This window comes from Siphateles boraxobius, unplaced genomic scaffold (genome assembly GCF_051911475.1).
Source record: "Siphateles boraxobius isolate OS27281-9 unplaced genomic scaffold, OSU_SipBor_1 130, whole genome shotgun sequence".
In the NCBI taxonomy this organism is placed as follows: Eukaryota; Metazoa; Chordata; class Actinopteri; order Cypriniformes; family Leuciscidae; genus Siphateles; species Siphateles boraxobius.
Genome location: NW_027508734.1, coordinates 12230021 through 12235580, shown reverse-complemented (window position 1 = coordinate 12235580; position 5560 = coordinate 12230021).

Genomic DNA, 5560 nt, shown 5'->3' with positions numbered 1-5560 from the left:
GGCTCCCCAAATGCCTGAGTAAAATCTGACTTGCAGCGTTTCTTTGTTTAGTTTTGTTTTGTGTGTGTGTGATATTTTGATATGCTAAAGCTAACTAGAGAAATAATCTTTATCATGAAACCTATAAAACGAAACCTTTATTTTTCACAAACAATTGAAAAGTAGGCCTTCCATTGTGTTTGCATTTGTAATAATAAACAATATTAAATTGGTGATTCGGTTTGTAATCAGCCTGTAGCCTATAGGCTTATATGGGGATACTGGGGCTAGTTGTCACAGTTTAGCCTACTTTGTTTATTTTTGAAAGTCAGTTTTGTCAGAGACACGAACCCTTAAAACCAAAGAGTCTTGATTACGAAAAAACATTATTTTTTCCCCTATATTTCCCACATTATTTTCACATATTTCCCACACTAGGCTATATATGAGGTAGGCTAAGGGTAAGTTGTCACAATATAACCTGTCCTCAGCCAAATTGAAATGGTAAAATAATTTATGTGAAAGGTAACAAACAAATATTGTTTTGTCCAGCAAATATGTATGTAGGCCTACTTACATGTATAACATTTAGAATGAAACTGCCTTTCCCTGAAAAACACTTTTGCCTTGGATTCAACCTTTCATTTAAAATCTGTCTTGATTATGTAGTTAACTCTAAATCTATGCCAATGTGATGTTTTTTCTTCACCCAATTAGAAACCAATCAATTAAAAAAAAATCATTAGACAGAATTCACAGAAATAAGACGGCTAATTTAAGAGGGTTTTGAACAGTGTGCAAAAGCACATTATTTGTGTCATTAGACTTTTTGTTTTACTTTTTATTCCCTATGTGACAACTAGTTCCACTGTTTCTGGTAGGAAATTAACTATTTTCATAACTGTAAAAAAATCAATAGCAATAAAAAAAGAACAATCCAATTTTTTATGTATTTGCATGTAATTTTTTTTATTAGTCATTAAGCAAATGGGTAAAAAAGAGACAGATTTTTTCCTTTTATTGATTTATTTGGAAAACAGCACACTGTACACACAATAGGAGTGAGTGGATTACAGTATAGTGGAAATCACATTTTGTAAAGTAAAAACAGTAATAAGGATGTCAGTTTTTACAAATGTTCTTCTGAATGGAACAGAATAAATGTAGCATTTTTAACCTCTTGCCTCTTATAGGCACAATGCCAGCATCACTGATCAATGTCATCTTTGTAGCTGGAAAGTGATGATCTGTCATAGGCCGCTGAAATTCACGATGAGTGGATTCTGGTCACTGAGGCAGACTGTGACTTGTTGTCAGTACTGGTGACTTCACAACAACAAAATCACTAGTCTTCCATGGTGACCAAAATATGTGAATGTGAAACACAGCAGAATTAATGTGATTACAATATGTACCATGCATTTGTTTGTTACTCTCAGTTTAATGTTGATGTCAAATGTTGACCTGTCACTGCAACAAAAACATGCATATAAGAATTCAAATAAAGCAGCAGTTGCAATTTGTAAGGATGAATACTATGACTAACAAATTCCATATAAATAAATAGTACCAGAACAGTTAATCATGGATTTGAAACCTTTCAGATTCAAAGAAGAAGAAGAAAAAAAGATCAGAAAGCCAGTAAAACCCTCGTTTAATATAAAGTGACTTGAAGACACGTTCAGAAATAATGTCTGGAGTTAATAATGTCAAGCCATTGAATCCCCATGCCCTTTCCAGACGCAGTCTCTGCTGTCCATATCCATCTTTATATCCACAGGTTATCAACTGACTCCTCATTACTCAAGCCTCTTATACTGATCCTTTATTACATTTCAATGTTGGCTACCAGTTTAAATGTGGATGCACAGGACCTGCCCTCATAAAACATTCACTGCCTCTCTCTAAACAATAATGCTGAATAACTTTGACTTGCCTGGAGTATTTTTTTTTTTTTTAAATGCTCTATTGGAGGAACACCATGCATTTGTACAGAACATTGTACATACATCGCACTGGGATGACACAGACTGTCATATAATAGTCGAGCTTGTAACCAAAGACAGATCCTTTTAAACCATTCTGCACATCTGCATGAATTCAGGCATTTACTAAAGGTCTCGCCTCATGAAAAAGGTCTCTTTTACTGCGGGCTATCCAATCAACCTCTTGGCGGATATAATGGTTGAATAGTAATGCATTATTAACATCTTAAGAAATCATGTTCTCTAGTTGCAAAGAGGGTCTTACATTTTGTACAATTTCCACTGAAGCATTTTGGGTAAAAGTGGCTGTATGGTTAGTGTGTCCTTGTGTGGTTTGAATGGACACAAATGGTCATAATAATCACTTGTGCAACTTGCTTGACTTGCCACTCACGATCCATTTTCACATCCACTCTGAAACGAGGGGGCAAACAATGCGAACAACAGAAATATTGTTCTGAGAAATTGTGCCCACTGTTGGAATAAACAACCGGACTACACTTTCCAAAAGAAGAACCTAATTAGTCAGTTTTTATAGCCACTTATGTTCCGGTGACTGACAGATGTAAGAATAGGGAGGACATTCACAGATCATATTTTTCAGAGAATTTCCGATGCTGTGCAAGTTGATTTTTTTTTATAGTTACCATTTGATTTGTATTGTATTTCTGTGATATAAAATGCAACATGAATATGGAGAAACATTTAAGTATTCTCTGTCTGCAGTAATTTAATTATGATGCCTCATCAAGCAAGCTTGTTACTCACAGAGTGCGACAGGAAGGTCTAATATTCTTTTTTTATTCATATTAATTTGATTAATTTCCTCCTCCTAAGCGCTGAACTGAAATGCCTTGCAAAAAATAAGACATTTTTTATTCTTTTTTCCCCCTGCCCCAGGCTGTTCCTTCACAAACAGAGTAACAGTCACACTCAGATATACACCAATAACATGGCTGTAAGCTGTTGTTTGGTTATTATTTGTTTTAACAGAAGGTTATCAGAGCTCTATAGGGAAACTAATCAGATGTTGATCATGCAATAAAACCTCATATAGTCAATTAGTGTGGACATAATAAGAACAAACATCTAGATACCCTTGTTGCCATAATGCTGCCCATCATAAACAAGTTTACTCATTTAAATGCTGACTCTTCTGTGTTTGTAATGTTATGGATGCAAACAACACAGATTAGATCAATAAAAGAAAAGCATTTTTATATTCTCAACCATATTAGTTGTCATAATTCCGGTAAACAAATGTTTAGGCCCGTTCACACCAACTATAACGATAACAAAAAAATATTGTTCTAGAAATCGTTCTAAATATAAAAGAATAGCAGAGTCCACACCACAACTATAACGATAGCGGTACAGAAACAATATTGTTGGAATCACTTTCAGAACAGCTGATGAAAGATAAAAACTTCGACAGCTAATCATAATCCATTCCACTGTAAGGGCTTGAGCATTTAAAGTGGTAGACAAGAAAGCGGAGGCGTACGCTTAGAAGAAACAGAGTGTTATCGTTCGCTGGTGTGGACGCTAATATAGTTATCGTCCTTGCTGTAAACGGGCCTTTAATGTGCTTATCAAGAATACAATATTCTGTTCTGACTGACAGATCCATGTAACCATCTACTCTGAAAATTATAATTTTATAACAATGGACTGGTTTTTTTAAGTACACTCTGACACAAACAAATAAGATATCACATTTGAAGTCGGATATCATTTTGTGATTTTGATAAATCATACACGGTTATCCCAGTTACCACTACCTGAACAGATCTTGTGAATGTTCATAAATGGGAAATATTGAGGATAAGATCACTGTTTAACTTCTAAACTTTAATATTTGTCATGCAATGCTTATTTTAACAGTATTCATACATAAAAACATTATATATTTGGTTATGCTTTCTACAAACATATATGAATTGCATAATTCATTCCAAATACATCATGTATCAAAAGATGTCTAAAAAAGCAAAAAGAACAGATGCTGTGTTCTTCCTCAGCATCTGTTTCATAGCAATTATTTCGTTCGACTGAATTACAACACAGCAATGTGCCTATATGTTTCAGCTTTGTATCTCATGATTTCCTCTTTTTTCCCCAGGTGAATTCTACAAACGCACTGGTTTTAGAGTCGTACTGGATATGTCATATTTTATACCTTCATCTGATTGAGGAGAGGTGGGAACGGTTCTCCTCATCCGGGTGTCACGTTTGCTACAAGACTGGAGTGGAGCAGGGAGTTCTTATGACATGGGTCCTCATTAAGCCCGCTTGCTGTGTAACACTCCAGATCTGACCCTGAAATAAACCCTGTGACACCAGCATGATCATATTATATGACAATTTTGTGAGTTAACCTCATTTAGCATTCTAACCCTGTTTATCTAGCATAGTTTTTTCATTTGCCTTTAACACTGAGATGAAACTCAGGAAGGCACAAATCAGACATGGCAGTAAATTGACCGGTCCATCATTTGTCATCAGATTACAAACGTCACAAAAATTTAGCCTATACACTCGTAGAAAAAAAAAAAGGTTCAATTGGTTCTATATGGATATAGGGTTATTAACTCAATTTTAAAAATGTCTTAAATAATTGCATAATAGTATTATGTTTAACAGGTTATTTTAATGATAAAGTATTTACAAGCTTTAATAAAATTGAATGACATAAAACTAAAACATCATATAAACCTAAATCTGATCCCAATATGTGCCCCTAAAAAGTTCAATATGAAGCGCCTAACAGAAACCTTTAAAGGGATTGTTCGCCCAAAAATCTAAATTCTGTCATAATTTACCCACCCTCAAGTTGTTCCACTATGGAAGTACACAATACTATGGAAGTCAATGGCCATCAACTGTTTGATTACCAATATTATTTAAAATATCTTTTTTTGTGTTCAACAGAAGAAAGAAATTCATACATGTTTGGAACAATTTGAGGGAAAGCGTCATCCCTTTTTGAATTTTCATTTCTATCCCTTTAAAGTTCTATACCTTTTAATGATGATTTATTTGGAATGTTGCCATTTTAATCCAATTACAGATACTAGTGCAAGTAACCAAGGACTTATAGCGTTCATTACATGCCCTTGTAAGCATGACATGTTTTTTATTACAAAAAAATTCAGTACTGCTATCAGCACCTTGAAACACTAGATCAAATACTGTTCTTGCTCCCTGCTGCCTGTAGGGACTATATGGCAAGCTTGGGTTCTCCTACAGGCCTGATTGTAATGGCACATCAAATGTGTCCTTGTTTGTGCACATTCTATCAAGTTTTGATCTTTTTTTCTAAGGCCATGTGGGGCTTCAAAAGGCCTGCTCCTTCAAAAGCAGGTCCTCTTCAAAGTTGTGTGTACATTCATGCCAATATGTGAACCCACCTATTTTCTAATCACTTATCTGTCTAGTTGCTGCCATGCTGGCTGAATTGCATGCAAAAAATATACAGCACAACATTTGACGTGGTGATAACAGTAATGCATGAGGGTATACGTGCACATAATGATGTCATATGATAATTTTAATCGATTTGTATAGGTAAAAATAGATTTTTTTATAAAAAAAAA